A 16534-nucleotide genomic window follows, 5' to 3' on the forward strand; every position below is an offset into this window, starting at 1 on the left:
GCACACAATTAGTAAGCAGCCAATAGGGACTAGACCAGGGTAACTACAAGCTATTTGTTCATGGGCCTGGCCTTATGACTTCTTATTAATGAGGAAGCTCATGAAAATCAGGACTAGATCTGCCTGTGTGGGAGGGAGATGGAGGTGGAATGTGGACTCTTATCCACTTCCTGTGTCTGTTGCAGCTGTGAGGTTGGCTTGGACTCCCCTGGGTCATATCCTGGGGCCAGATGTGGAATACAGTAAATGTTTTCCTTTCCCCTTTGATATTAACATAATGTGAGATTGCTTAAAATTAATTTTTTAGTAAATGTTTAAAATATTTATTTGTTGGTCCTGGGTCCAGATCCAAGGTCTTTGTGCATGCTATGTTCAGACTCACCACTGAGCTATTTTCCTAGCTCCTGATCAGATTTAGAAGAAAGGTTTCCTAATTTCAGAGGTTAGCCAAGATGAACTTAATGAATGTAGGCAATTTCTGAGACTCATGGGAAAAGTATTTTTCAAAGAGTAAGGTGTGTAAGTTTCCTCTAACACTGTCAATTTCTGTCTTCAGAAGGCTTGTGTTAATATACATCATGGCATTGTGAGTGTAGAAGAAGTGCTCTTGGGTGCTGTTAATGAGCCAGAAGGAGTTTCTGTTCTTAATGTCTTGCTACAGGGAACATCCAGTTGCTGTGTAGTGACAGGACATCTAGTCCAGGGCTTCTCCTGTCTCCAGGATGAAGGGTGATTTTTAAGCCTGTCCAACTTTTGGCACACCAACACTGGTGCACATACAATGGAAGTGAGTAACTAAGTAAATAAAGTGAAAGAAGCCAAGGACATACATAGACCAAGCCTTTGGGCATTCTGCTGGAATGTGTGGTCATGAGAGGTGCAGTAGAGGATCCTAGGTGTTCAACATGGTCCTCTGTGCCAAGCACAAATGAAGCAGTCACAGCTGTGGAACAGTAGCACCTCAGCCCCCAGGTGGAGGAGTAGCCCCTGCCCATGTGAGTCCCAATATGCTGTCAGACAGGCCTCAGACAGGTGTCTGCCCCTCCTAAGCAGCCCCCTGGACAGGTACCTGATACAAGGTTCACAGCCCTTTCACAACACCGAGGGCCCCAAACGCTCTGTTTATGTGGGTGTCCTCTTTCATATTTGCCCCGATATAAATTAAAACTGAGAAATTTAAACAATACTGTGTTCATTTATTACTTCATTTGAAGGCAATATAAACTGTAATATTAACATAAACAATATCTTTTTTATTAATTAATGCATTTATTTTAATTAGGTATATATGATAGCAGAATGCATTTTGATTCCTTCTATACACTTTTAGCATAGCTTTTCATTTCTCTGGTTGTACCCGATGTAGCATTGCACCATATGTGCAGTCATACCTGTACCTAGGTTAATGATGTCCATCTCATTCCATTGCCTTTCCTCTCCCCATGTTCCCTTCTCACCCTCCCTCCACTTTGAGCAATCTGCCCTCCTTTGTGTCTCCCCCCCCATTATGGATCACCATCCACTTATCAGAGAGAACACTCAGCCTTCGTTTTTTTTTTTTTTTGGAATTGGTTTACATTGCTTAGCATAATATTCTCTGGCTCCATCCTTTTATCTACAAATGCCATAATTTTATTCTCTTTTAATGCTGAGTAATTGTGTGTTTGTGTTTCTGTGGGTTTGATGACTCTAGATACATCTTCTACAGAATTACATACTAAGTGTCCTTTTGTGATTGTGTGACTACACTTATCATAATGTGGGGTGAATTATATTCCATTGTGTGGGTGGACAACATGTTCAACCATTCCTCCATCAGTGGATGCTTTGCATTGCTTTCACTCTTCAGTTCTGGGGAACTACTACTTGGCATTTCTGGAAGCTTGAGCACTAGATGAGGTGGGGAATCCACAGGATATGAGCTGTGGTTGGGATCTCATGGGACCATGACTTCCACCTCAATGTATTCTGTAAGCAAGAGCAGATGTGAGATGATCCAGGTGAGGGCACCTGCAGTTAGCACAGATGCTACAGGCAAGGCCAGAACAACCTCTTGACTCTAAAGAAAGAGAGGAAATAATGAAACTAAAAGAAACACTTGACAAGAGGGCCTACACCTCTGGAAAGGGGAAGTAGAGCCACACAAAGAACACTAAGAAGTAATGAATGAGAGTGAAGGATGAGCAAAGCCCAGGTACACCCTTCTTCCCAACATCACAGGTTGCACCTGCCATCCTTGGTTGATCAATTGATGAGTAGAAGGCTTAGTGAATACTAGGTTTAAGCACTCTAGTTTCCAAGATCACTGTTACCTGTACCATATAATAGAGCAGTATCTTTTACGAACTTTCTTTTTAAGAACTTAAACATTCCTTGAGTACAAGGGCTGAGTCTAATCTTTGCATGTCCCAAGGTGCCTGATGCATGGTCAGCACTGGGCCTTTCTGCAGTGTCAGACTGAGGCCAGGGGTCACACCCAAGAAGCAAGATGTAGGAATCTATCAGTTGAAAGAAGATGCAAGGCACTGTGGGAATATTGGTCATCTTTTATTCAGAGGTGGCAATAGCCCCCAGGGCCATTTCCATATTCCTTTTTATTATAAAGGACAAACTAAGAAGGCACATTATCAACAAGCTGGTGCATCCCCACAAGCAAATGTTTATGACCTTGATTACATATGCTGAATCACCATGTTTCTGACCTTGACTACACACTGACCATAAAATAGCCCATTCATAGCCTCAGTCACTCACTAAAAGCATAATAGCTTACTGGAAGTCTGTCAAGGGTGCCATTTTGGCCCTGCCCCAAAACATGGCTTCAGCTTGAACACAGATCTCCTGCACACTGTTCCCCAGGTTCCACACAGAGAGACAAGTATACACTGTGCTTTCCTCCTTAGGATCTGACAGCACTGACAGAGAGGACACAGCAACAGCAAGTCACTGGGACTAGCACCTTGAGGGCAGTTTACCATTATGAGGAGAGAGAGGCCAGGTTCCTGCTCACACTGAGAGAGGAAGGGCCTTGAGAATGTGCTGGTAGTGAGAATGAATTTTAAGATGGGACAAAACAACAATAAAAGCAAATGATTTTTGGCCTACAGAGATGGTCAGAGGTTTTGATAATATAATAAGAAACAATAATTATTTTAAAAGTCAGCTGACTGTTCTCAGGTGACATCTTTCAGGGCTTGATCAGGGACGTTTATTCTAAGCAGGCAACCTTCTTCTTCCCTGATTATTAACTCATCTTTAAAGCAAGACAAGGAAGATCAATGAAACATAAATATTAGCTGTGTGGCAATTCTTTTGAGATGAGAAGATTTTGTGGGGAAAACAGAATCATAGTCAAAATTCAATATAAATATTTATGTCAGAGAAAAAGTGATAAGACAGGAAGATTCTCAGTTTCCTTCAGTGTCCAAATCCTCTGTTTCCTTTCTACATTTAAAGTCAATCAATAGCAGTTTGATGTAAAAACCACTCTTGTTTGATCCAGTATTCTATATCCTTTTTAGTCCAAATTTCCCATTAAAGGGAAAAAATTACAATCATTTTGTAAATACCACAAAGAAGTACAGAGTTGCAATACAAACATAAATTAAAGGACATTTGGAGACAATGGGGTGTCCAATATGCAGGTAATATAGAACACAAAGCAATGATTTGTTTTTACTCTTTAAAGATCTGCATCCCAGTCGAGTGATATGCTGAGTCACTGAAATTGGGCTGACCATAGATGACTGCACTATCCCAAATAAATATAAAATTAAAATAAACATAAAATATAAAATTACATAGTCTTGGGGTAAACCTAAAACAATGTATCACACTGATAGTATAACCACAATGATGAAGGGGAAAAAAGAATTAATATAAGTAATTTTATAAGCAAGCACTCTAACAGAATATTACTGGTGAGATTTATTTAAAAAATATATAAATAAGCAACCTTCAACTGAACTTAAAGTCTATGCCGTGTTAGAGAATATGAGTCCGATGTGTACCTGGGATTCAGGATATGATATTCTAATCAACCAGTATTTTCACTGTGGGAGAAAAAGATGCAATGTGGAGTGGGACTGGATTGGATTCAAAGTCACCAAATAAACTCTCAGTCAGTTAATTGATCATGCCATCAGGTAGATCAGTCATTCTATCAGTGTGCCCACTGAACAAGCCTAGAGGCAAATACAACCCAGTAGCCATGACCACATGACTATTCCCCTATCATTTTGTTTCCAAATGCCATCCACCATGCAAGATAAGCCTCCTTGGAGAAATGGTTGATTCTTCCAGGGCTGGATCAAGGAAAGCACAAGGTAACTCTGCAGCATCCTGCTGAAGAAGAAAGTAAGAGCATATACATCAACCCATGGGATCTATGTAAAGGACTTGGGAACTGCTTCAATGGTCCCACTTGCAAATTATGAATACATTGAACATCAAAAGGAATGTTGCCTAGAATGGGTGAAACCACATTGAATAAAAAGTCATACCATGAGACCAATGGTTGTACACAGAACAAAGCCACAGGGCAAGGTAAAGGAAAGCTCTCCTTTATGGAAGAATACCACATGATAAAGGAAAAGAGAAAACTAAACATGGAAAATTATATTCTACAACCATCCATTGTAATAATTATTTTAGGCAAGAATGTTTATTTATGTTGCATCTATTGAGTGAAAGAGTATTGGGAACACATATATGCAGACTCAGGTTTTTCTTCACAGAGGGCTTACTAAATACAGAGGGGAAGACAGGTACCTTTGCAATACCGATGACATCTGGAGAACACAAGCATTTCAGTGGTCACACTGAACAGCTCCAGGTATGGGCTGGGCAGGGGGAGGAGGAAGGACAACATCAAGTCCCTCTAAGGTGGTGCACAGGGACACAGCATTTCTCTAGTGGGAAAATGACCAAAAAATGCATAAACCTGCCTCCAGTCTCAAAGGGATCAATCGGAAGAGTACATGTTAATACCGGCAAAATAACTGTCAATGTCATAAGAGAACACAGAAAGGTATGAAGAACTTTTTCTATAACAAGAGCTAACCAAGCAACCAGAAGCCATGATTGATCTGTGACTGAATCTTGGATCGAGAAAAACAAAAATCCAAGTCATACAAAATATTGTCAGGGAAATTTGTACAAGAGCTCTCCATTAGACACAGTGTGTCAGTCCCTAACTTCACTACAGAGCCCCTAAGAGTAGCGGTGCATGACATGTGCTACTCAGGTCTGCCCATCTTTGTCTGATAACCTTATCAGTGTTGAGATCAGTCTACCTTTTTCTGCTGTTCCCAGTAAACCCAAAACACCTGGCCCTTGGTTGACTGCTGCCATGAACATTAGTTCTGTCCCACAGATGCTCCAGCACTTCTTGTGGCACAGTTGGGACTGCAGTCTTCTCTCTTGAGGTCAGCCATGCCATGTGGCTTGCCCTGATCTCAATGTCTGAGTGAAAAGCTCATCTTCCACTTCCAGGCAAAAGGTTAAGTGTCAGTGCTTGAAGTCACTCTCTCTGCCTCTGCCACCCTGTCTGACAAGGATCATCTAGGATCAGGTGAGGATGATAGAGCAGCCAACTCAAAGTGGAGCTTCAATCACTCTGTGGCCCTACAGGCCTACAATGAGCTTAACCTCCTACTAATTATGTCCCCCAAGTCCCCTGACCACACATGACATGTAGCCTGAATAAGAGTAAAGTCAGAGAGATGCTGAGTTGGCTGTTAATATATTAGGACACACAGCTTATCTCAGGTGATACATGTGTGTTCAACTCTGCATCCAATTCAAATATCCAAATAAGTTACCTAAATACAAATAAGTCAGAGAGTTTACCTTTATATGTGGTGACAAACCACATGGACATAAGAGCTCTCTAGAGCCAGGAGTTCTGTCAAGTAGGAAAATAAGATTGCACACCCAGGAACAGCTGAATATGTGCCATATTCTAAAGCCCCAGGACAGTTTATCACTATGTCCATCAGCCAAGAAGGCCCTGCTCTCCAGCCAAGGACATGGGAAATGTGAGCACCTTTGTGAGGGAGGAGGAAGGTGCCATCCTCCTACCCCTTCCTGCCTGGGGAATTCACTGAGCACTTGTATCTTTGATTACTTTGATTGCTGTGTAGAGCTGGACATTCTGAAATCCAGGTCAATTCTTTGTGTCTCTGAGAGCAGGAATAGAATCTGGGTGCCTGTCACCACAACACTTGCCCATGTTTTTTACTCAGGGTATGGAAAACCCTACAGACAATTGGGATACTTGGTGACAAAGGTGCTATATGATCAAACCTGGGGCCATCACATGCAAACGTCCACTTACCTGTGTACACAATGTTATGGGAGAACACAGGGGGTTGTGCAGAGGCTGCCCCTTAAGAGACACACTGGGACAAGCATGAGGTCAGGGAAATTCACTTTCTGCCCCCTGCTCTTGTGCACACTGTCAGTGTTGTGTGTCTTCCTGCCCCTGTATGCCAATACAAGCAAATGCTGGGAAATGACCTGGGAGAGTTAGGAAGGCTTGGTGGGTAAGAACTGTAGCTGCTTGGTGAGGGCATGGCTGCCTGTGCATCCACAAACATGTGAATCAACATTTCTGTGCCAGTTTTATCAGCTTAAAGATGGAATAGTGACAGGGCCTCCCCAGGGCATGATGAGGATGTGATTACGTAGTTCACGCAAAACTCTTACAAAGGCACCTGCCTCATATGTACTCAACAGACATTATCTGTTGTTGTTACCTGTTCCAGTAATAATAGTAAAATAATACAATTTCTGGGACAAAGGGAGAAGATCCATTAGAAAAAAATAAAATTTAGCACCATGAAGAGCCACTCCATGTTTTGCTTTCATAGGGAGAAAGAAGTGATTCAGGGCAAATAAAATGAGGATGAGCCTGCGTAATAATTAGAGCTCATCATTTGAGAGATTAAAGTTAGAAAACAATAATCACCTGCAAGTACCTAGTACCATGCAAAAGAGATCAAACTGAGTGAGCTGTGTCTCCAGTTAAATCAAAATGATAGGGCACGAGAGCTTGAAGAGTACTGGAAACATGGTTTATCCCAGGAAAGCACTACACAACCCCTAACCAGTGGCTAAGGGGGATCTCAGGGAACAGGGGGGCAGATACAGTTCTAGTTGCCAGGAACCTAGAGCTGAACTTGTACAACTAAAATAGAAAGGAAACTGACCCCATTGTGGAGGGTGTTTTACCGAAATTCCCAATGAAGCAGGGGCTGGACCCTCTGTGGAAGATACAGAAGTACAAGCTGAGCACAGAGACCCCACTGAAGATGTGCCTGGTCTATTAGGAGGGTGAGAGTACATGGGAGGGATTTTGTGAAAAAGTGGACTCATCACTCATGGGGGGTGGCATCAGCACCAGAAGAGTGAAGGTGAGTGCCCTGGGGACTGTGAGTGAAGTCCCTCATCAAAGTGTGTACTTCAGGAAAGTGGATCCCTGCACAGAACTGGCCCTTTGCACCCACATTCAAGCAGTCATCTAAAGCAGGGCATTTTAGGACAACTGCCATAGAAGAGTGGGGGGCCAACTGAGGACATTGAGTGTGGGACCCACCTAGTGCCTGGGCTGAGGTGGGGACAGAGGAGAGGAGCAATGGGTGATGGCTTATTGGAGGGCTGAACGCTTGGGCTGTGGACTTCCACTGCTGAGCTGAGTTTTGCAGCTGTTGCTGGCTTCTCTGCTTTGCCTTCTTCTCCAGCATTTTGTGGAAGTAGCTTCTCTTCTGTGGTGCCTGTGTGAGCCTTGCAGTGGCTCTTTAACTCATTCATTTAGCAAACATTCTAAGTTCCATCTATAATGGCAGATGCATGGAGGGCTGTGCTCATGGTGCACATTCTGCCCTGAGACATGTACAGATGGCCTATTATACATCCATAAGCTCCCTATGGAGTAGGAGGTATGTTTATCCCTATTTGCAGACCAGGGATAAGAGGTAATGTGGGGCAGAAGTCCCCTGAGTGTGAGAAGGCTGAACTGTGCAGGGGATAGAGAGAAGAGGACAGGAGAATGATGGGGAGGTGGGCAAGGCCAAGGTGGCCTGTCTCAGTGAGTGGGACTCTATCTTAAGAACAGTAGGGCACTTTCCAGGAGTTTTGATCTAGGAGAGAGAGAGTCTGTGCTGGAGATCTTGACCACTATGAAGAGAGACACAGGAAGAACCCCAGGGCCCTTGCAGCTGTCCAGGTTAGAGATGTTGGGAGAGCAGGGGAGTTGGTAGAGGTGACAGCAGGAAGTTGACAGATGAAGATGAATGATGAAGATAGAATCTATGAGCGCCCATGGGTCACCAGGGTTTGGAGGAGAATCTCTGGGGTGCTGAGAAGTGAGGGAGGGGCCATGGCGCTCAGCTCAGCTGAGCAGAGGTTTATGATGTGACTAGTTCTTTTTTCTTTGTGCTTTTATTTTTCTTCTTTTGAAACAAAAATTAAGTGGGTGCTCCCTGTGTTACTAAGCCCAGAAGAACAGGCAGTCATTTCCCTAAGGAACCTCAAGCCAAGTCCTGGAGAATGCTCTAGAGAATCTTGTATCAGGCATGAGACAGATACAGGTGGAGCAGTGTGTGGGAAGAGGTGGAGATCAGGTAGCAGTTTGGTGCTCCCTGATAGGCTGCACACCAGGAGAGGGTCTGGCTGGACTCCTGCCTCATGCAGTTGCATCCCTGACCAGCCTCACCCAGCTCCACAGGTTCCAAGCTCACTCACCTGCACTTCTTTCCTCCTTCAGGACATAGAGGTTTTGAGCACAGCCATTCTCACTGGAAAAAGTCCTTCTCGGTCCCTGTCAAAGCCATGCGAGTTCAAGAGGATATTTCTGTGGTGGATATGTGGGAGTCTATGGAGTGCAGGTTGGCTGATGAGGATGTTGTGAAGGTGTGGGTCTTCATCTGCCTGTCTCTCAAGTGCACATGGCTTTCATGGCTCACTGTGCCTAGTCTCCAGATCTGGTGAGTACCCATGCTTCTGGGGCTGTGGGCCAGAATGACCCCACTAAGCAGTAATTGGATGAATCAGAGACACCTGGGTCAGATGGTGGCTCCAGGGTGCTGAGCTGCTCCCCTCTGCTGAGCCAAAATCCCAAAGGATAATTTGTGCTCATTCTCAATTCTTTCTATCTCCATTTTCTTCTCCTCCCTCTCTTTCTTCATGGGATAATGTTTTCTTAACATCAACAATCCCCATACCAACTCAATTGTTACCAAATCTCTGCCCAATAACATTATTTACTTAATATATTTTCTTTAACTGCCATGCTTTCTTGGAGTGGCTGGTTGGCTCAGCTACTGGTTAGAGTGTGGTGTTAATAAATGCTTCCCTGTTTCAAACTTAAAAACAGATTTAGTCTCATTATAGGATAATAAAACTCATGAGTTTGATGTAATAAATTTTTGTTAGTAACTTTATAATAAGTGACTATTAAATTTCAAATAGCTCATCCTGTGCTACCTACCTTAATTTGAATATAACTTGAGGAAAATAGCTCAGTTGGGGTTTCTATCTAAGGGACATTTTTACTGTGTGCTTCATTTTAATTAGCTACATTTTTGACTCCAAATTCCGCCAGGAAGAAGTCCATGTTTTCAGTTTTCATGGTCTTTACAAAGTTCTCCTTGAACTACTAAATTTGGTGTTTCTTCCCATTTTTTCTTAGTACATTGGTTGCTGCTTCGTTTTGCAACAGAGACCTGAGGGAGGAGAGACTTCAGTCTTGAGGATGATCCTTCCTCCTTCACGTGCCGAGAAAGGCTTTAGGTTCACTATCCATGTTTCAGAAGACAACAATACCCACCTCTGCCCTTCCTCGCCTTCTCCCAACTCTAGTTCAGATAGTTAGGGAAACGGTTCAGTCTAAAAAACTTCATGGTAAACAGTAAGGCCTTTATGAGTTCCCCACATAGAAAGGGTCTGGGAAGGTTTTATTCTATAGTGTGACCTGCGGGCTGCTGTGTCTTGGTCTACAGACAGTTTAGTAAGGAAGAAATGGTGTATTTGTGAGACCTAGTAAAAAACAATGAGTCTATAGAAAACTCACCTTTGGTGTTGGTTGTTTCTCAGGCTTGGAACACTAATTCTTCATGAGAAGAAGTCTGGAATAGCTTAAGACCTGTACACACAGCCCTTCCTGGGGCACCTGGTGATGGAACAAGCCTAGGCCTTACCTTCTCAGCTCAGGGAGAACAAGTGCTTGCAGTAGATCATGTGCATGGATAAAAAATGTGCCATGCACTGCTCCTGGATGCTTTTGGCCATGCGCAGTCCTTACTTTCCCCTGCCTTCCAGAAAGCAGGAGCAGTTATGGCTCTGTGTGCTTATGCCATCATGGATCCAGGTAAGTGATTCCCTCTAGGTCAGTTTCCTAAGCCTTCAGTCCCCTCCTGAGAGCCTCCTGTGGAGCCCCACACTTGATCCTTGTTCTTCTGCCTGGAGAGCTCCATTTGTGAGGGGCCAGTTCAAGTACAAGTTCATGGATCCTGCTAAATATATCATTGGCCTATACTGATAGATATAGTTTTGGAAGCAGATGGGTTTTGCCTATTAACTGTTGCAGCCTCATGAAAAAGCAGAGTTCTTTAGCAAATGATTGTTGACTCTTCCAGGAATGAAATGGAGCCCACAGATAATCAAGCTCAGCCCTACAGTCAGACAGGTCCTGCAGCTGTCCTTGCTGCCTATGTCAGTGGGCCAGACTTAATTAAACAGCTGTAATGCACAGGCTGTGGCTTCACTCTTAATGTTCAAAGTAAATTTTGCCATGACTCCAAGATGGATGGAGATGTCCACAGAGCCCTGTGCTGTCCTCAGCCAACAGCACCATGCATTGAATAGTCATTAGTACCCTTAGGAGAGCCGCCACCATCTGTGGGGCTGTTGCTCAGTTGCTCCTTCACAGCATAGGAAACACCACAGGGCTCCAAGGAGGAGTTGCTGGGTCATCAAAGATCTTCATGCACTGTAAGTTCAGTGGCCTGGGTCTGGGATTGTGATATCAAGAAATTGGGAATTCTGGAAGATGCAAAGTATGGCAATGCACAAATTAGCTTCTTAGACCTGGGATTTTATGACTTTTGAAAGACAGAATCTGAAGGCATAAATATTTTAAAAACCTGGAAATTGACCCCGATTAGGCAAGATTGGAGAGCATAAATGCCAAGTTTTAAGTCAACAATTACTCTGAAGATAAAAATGAAGAAAAATAGTAACTGTTGCTGCTTAAGAGAGAGAGTGTGTGTGTTTGTGTGTGTGTGTTTGTGTGTGTGTGTGTGCATGTGCACGTGTGTACATGCATTGTGTACATGTACATGGATGGATGGCTTTTATTCTTTAATATGTTGTAGTCATGTAAAAATTGACAAATTGGAGCTTCTAATGAAAAATCAGAAGATCTTGTGGTCCTGGGCCCTGGGCCTATGTAGGCCTCACCTGGAGTTGAGTAGAGGTTACCCTTTGTGTAAGGCTTGTACTCACCAGCTCAACACAGTCTCCACTACTCCCTCATCTTCCCCAAGGAGGTAGAGGGACATTTGTCACTTCACATCATACTTGTGAGGCTGGCTTTCTGATCTTAGATTTTAGATGAAAGTGAGTTTTTCTTGTAGTGTGGTCTCATTCTATGTTCCTGATGGAGATTTCTATATCTTTATAGGCCCTAAGAGGAGAAAACTGGATTGTGTTCTGCCAAACAATGTCTGGGTGGCCAAGGGTTCCTAAAATCAAATCAAAAGTGAAAAGACTACAGCAAATGTGAGTATTTAGTCTTGTGATGAGAAGAAGAGCCTGAGGGGTGAGGTGGTGACAGCACTGTTATGTCTTTCAAGGGCCATCATGTGGAAGAGGGAGATTTGTGCTTTTTGCATTCCTAAAGTGGAAGTTAAAAAGAACCATTTTTAGTACAATATAAAAAAGGGCTCCAGAGATAGTGAGTTCTTTGGTTAAGCTTTCAGGCAGATGATGGTGTCCAGATGCTAACTTCACTTCCCTTACCACTAGACCTTGAGCAAATTCCTTAACTCATGTGAACTCAGATCCTTATCTACAAATGGGGATGATAATGATATAGTAAAAAAGTTACCTTCTATAGAGATTTCTTTTAATGTCATTGTGCAAGGAAGAATGAACAGCAATCAAAATATTTCTGGAAAGTCCTTTAGAGGAGACTTGGGTTTTGAAATTTCAAAAACCAGTTGATTAAAAAAGTTTTTTTTCTTGCTTTAAGCCACAGGGAAAGGGCAAGGGTTAGTTTAAAGGAAATGCTGAGGGGAGCTGAGCTAAGCTGCATTTAGGTAGCTCCCTCTTTTTCTTCTCTGTGTCTTCTGGTGGAAGTTTCATCTGGTGGCAATCTAGGTATTCTGAGCATGTCTAATTAAATTGCTGTTTGTTATATTTGTGTGTGATAAAGTCTAATGTGGAATTTGGGAAATGATTAAATGAGAATGTATATCTAAAGAGAGTCATAAAGTGTTTGACCTGTCATATGTCAAAGTTGCATTGATAGATGTGCATATTTGTATCTATATCCATATACATGTCCACATTCATGTCTACAAATCTTGACCTCTACTTGGTTGTAAGGGCCACAGTATCTATGACTGTGTCTGTGCTGTTCACAGCCCTGAGCACAGTCTGGAACAAGTAAATGTTGGTTGAAAATACAAATTAGTGAACGCTAGAGATTCCTGGAGGTGAGAGAAGATACCATGCGTGAGTGGTTTTTTCATCTTTGTGGGGCATCGCCACCAAATTTCCTGTTACTGGAAACCTTCAAAAAGAGGTGGAGGGGGCTCTAAAGCCACCGGACTTGGTGATGGGTGGAGACGTGGGCCTGGCCTGTGATTCACCTTCTTCTGCCCTCCTGGGGATATTCCATTCTGCAACACGTCTTTATCATCTGCTTGTGGGGGGCAGTGCATGTCGAGCCACAAGAGTTACCATGATGGAGTGCATGTGACATGTTCCCTTAGCAGTTTTCAATACCACATGAGTATTAAGAGATATCATTTGTTGAACATTTACTAAGGGCCAAGTACTATCATAATAAGTACATTAGTACTGTTGAACCTCTTCATTTTCACGTGGGCCTTTATGATAGGCAATATCAGGGCCTGGAGTTTGCACACAAGTAAACGGCATGTAGAAGGGCGATGGCACTCCCTGGAGCTCAAGTGGTGTCTCTCAAGTGGAGAGCTCAAGTGGATGTGGGGATTGCAGTTCCTTCCAGGGCCTTCAGACCTGTGCATAATGAGTGTCACTCTAATGTCATGTGCTGCATTATGTGGGGGAGGTGGCAGTGACCTTCAGGGAGTCACTAGAGGATGGCTTTCTCTGGATCTGTAAAGGACTTGTTTCCATCAACAGCACCTGGAAGGCATGTATGTTAGTCCCTGTGGTTGCTGTAGCAAATCACCATGAACTTGGTGGCTGCCTGTGGTTCTGGAGGTGGGAAGCCTGGGAGAGGCTGGGAGAGCCATCTCCTCCTCGAGGCCCAGGGGACACCTGTTCACTGCCTTTTCCAGCTTCAGAAGTAGGCTACCTTCCCAGATCATGTCTCTTCTTCATCTCAAAGTTAGTAGTGTGGTGCCTTCACCTCTGTCCATGGCCTCTGATCCCACCACCACATCCTCTTTGGCTGTAGCTCTCCTCTTCCCCTCAGGAAGACCTGCCCCCAAATTGCCCCTGTCAAGGTTCTTAAAGGCATCTCTGACATTCCTTTGCTACACATGTTGCTTTCCTAGGGCTGGTGTCACAAGTTATTATAAATATGGTAACTTAAACAATAGAAATTTATTCTCCTGTAGGTCAAAAGTCTGAAAGCCCTGCTTGCTCCAATAACTCTAGAGAGGGTCCTTTCTTGCCTTGTGTGGCTTCTGGTGGCTCTGGGCATTCCTTGGATTATGACCAATTCCCTTTTATCTCTGCTTCCCTTGTCATTGAATTTGGAGTCACCCTGATTCAGGATGATTTCTTCTTGAGATCCTTAAGGTTTATATCTGCAAACCCACTTTTCCAAACAAGGTTGTGTTTTATTGCATTTGCAACTGTATTGTGTCAATTAATTGTGGCTTCCAGAGCTACCGAGGCCAGTCAAGTTCCTTAGCAGGGGAGGAACTCTTTCATGCTCTCAGAGAAATAAACATAAGCACAAGCAGACCTCAAAATGATGCCTCCAATCTATGGCTGCTATCACTATGTTTCTGGTCTTCAGGTATCAGCTGGACTCATAATAATAAGTTAAAGGGCCAATGAAAGAATATTAACATGTGAAAGCCTTACCTACCCAGGAAGGATCTTGTTTCCACAGGTGGTCTGTGAGGGGTCAGGTAAGGCAGTGGACATCAGAAGAAACAAAGTCTGCCACTCAGCAGCCTGTGGGCTGCTGGCCACCAGACAAAGCCTAGAGGGTCCAGGCAGCACCTGGAAAAGCAGCCTCACTCCTTGGATCATTGTATCCCTTTGAGTACTGCAAGGAGTTTCTCCCAGAGACTGTACTTTCAGACAGAATTGGCTGGATGATGGTGTGTTCTCAATGGGGCCCTTACAGGGAAGAAATGGCTGAGCCAGGTACTTCACTCTTCAGGTGTGAGTGGTATTGCTCAGGGTGGCAGGTCTTGGGCTCAGGCAGAGCTAAACTGTAGTCCCTGTTTGGTATGGATTGTTTTTGTTGTTACAAATAAGAGAAAGCCCATGCAGTGGCCCTCAACTAATGCTAATTCTACTTGGAAGAACAGAGAAAAATTCCAAAAAAAGATCAAATGTCATTCTTTCTCATTTAGCAATGCTTCACAAAAATTCCTCTTAAATTCTCAGTTATTCTATTTCTGGGCATGAGTTTCTTTCATTCACACACTGCCAGGAGCCATGCAGCTCAGAAGAAGTTGATCTTTGGGGTGGGCTGTTCTCTCCCTACTCCTAGATTCACATTGGTCATTTTGAACCTACCTTGAGAGGTTATGATTATTACCTTCTTCAGATAAAGGTGTGTCCTCTTTTTCTCTTAAATATCTCAAATGTATACAGAGAATTTAACTCATATTAGGAACTAAGGAACATCAAAAGAATGAAAGACTGGAACTCCTTTTGCAGCTAAAGTCCTGGCATGAAGGAGACATGATGAACATAGATGAGAGATTCAGAGACTTTCACATGTTTTCCCCCAATACAGGGAGATTAGCAGGAGCAATTTATTAGTGCTTTGTCGATGTTTCTCAGTAGAATGTTATGGACTCTTGGAAGTGATCACTGCCTGTTCAGCTGGTAAACTATGAATTCTATCTCAGAAGAAATTAAGGGTATGAGTTTCCTTGGGGAGCAGGCAGAGGGGATTGCGTGGTCTGCTGTTCATCAGACATGGGCTTGTCACTTGCATTTCATTGTCAAGAGGAACAGGCTCCCAGCAGTGAGAGATCCTTTATCCCACACACAAAATTTTCTCATACTTCTCTGATTATATTGTCTCTCACGTGCTCTTGGTTCTCTCAGCCCTCTTCTACTTACAATAATGAAAGACCTGAGACTGGATAGCTTTATAAAGAGAAGAGGTTTAATTTTGCCTCATGGTTCTGGAGGTCCAAGGTCAAATGATTCCATCTGATAATGACCTTCTTGCCAGTAGAGTTCTGAGTTCATGTGGCCAGAGACAAAAAGCACACATTGAAAATTTGCTATTTCATGTAGAAGTCACAGTAAATCCTTTGGATAACAGGAATCTTACCTCTGTGATAAATGTGTTCTCCTGTCCTAACCCAAAGAATGGATGAAGAGTTGCAAAGTATCACAAAAAGCCAGGCTTTACTGACAACCCTGCAAGCCTGGGTTTCTGGGGACACAGGCATACCCCTACTATTAAAACCAGCATTTTATCCTCTAGAGGTGCAAGGTCTCTCCCCAGCTCCTCAGTGCCTGAGAACTATGGGGTGCACAGTCTTCCTGAATGTCACCCAAATTCTATTCTCCACTATTGGTTATTTAAAGGGATATACCTGGAGTTTCTCCATCTCCCTTTGTTTTCCTGGGCAGGAAGTCCTTTCTGGGATTGGTCTGTCCTGTGTGAGGTTTTTCTCTCTTGGTCAGGCTGGGCCCTTTTCCCTCACCTCCTGTGTGTCAAGTTTGTCTTTTTTTTTCACTCAAGTGTTAACTGCTGGTAACCATTTATTTGGTTTCCTCTTTGGCTGACTTACAGTAATTTTGCATTTAAGACTAAAGGTTGCATTTTGATAATGGACTGCTGGACTCTCTATTTCTCTCCTCCACTGCAGAGATGAAGAGACTAATGTTCCTATAGGTAAGCTGCCCAGGCCCATGCATGTGTGAAGGAAGGCACAGGAAGCTGGAGCCCAGGTTCAGGTTACTCCAGAATCTGCACTTCACTGATGATGTGCTGCCAACGTAGATGTGATCTGTAGAATTTGAGGAAGATTTAGTGAATCTGAAAGATTCTGATTTGGGAGTGGGATGTCTGGGGTGCAGGGTGTGGGAGGGCACAGTTCTGCTGGAGGACATT

At 43.4% G+C, this 16534-nt stretch overlaps 1 pseudogene across 1 annotated transcript in view; it reads right to left on the reverse strand.

The window, feature by feature from the left end:
• LOC308649292 (melanoma inhibitory activity protein 2-like) overlaps positions 1 to 12947 on the reverse strand; it is a 33877-nt pseudogene extending 20930 nt beyond the window's left edge. Inside the window, exon 1 of the transcript in view lies at positions 12790 to 12947. The product of the transcript in view is annotated as a melanoma inhibitory activity protein 2-like (transcript). The remainder of the gene's footprint in view (positions 1 to 12789) is intronic.
• Between the last annotated feature and the right edge of the window lie 3587 nt (positions 12948 to 16534).

This window comes from Spermophilus citellus (assembly GCF_964194105.1).
Source record: "Spermophilus citellus genome assembly, chromosome: 5".
Taxonomy (NCBI): Eukaryota; Metazoa; Chordata; class Mammalia; order Rodentia; family Sciuridae; genus Spermophilus; species Spermophilus citellus.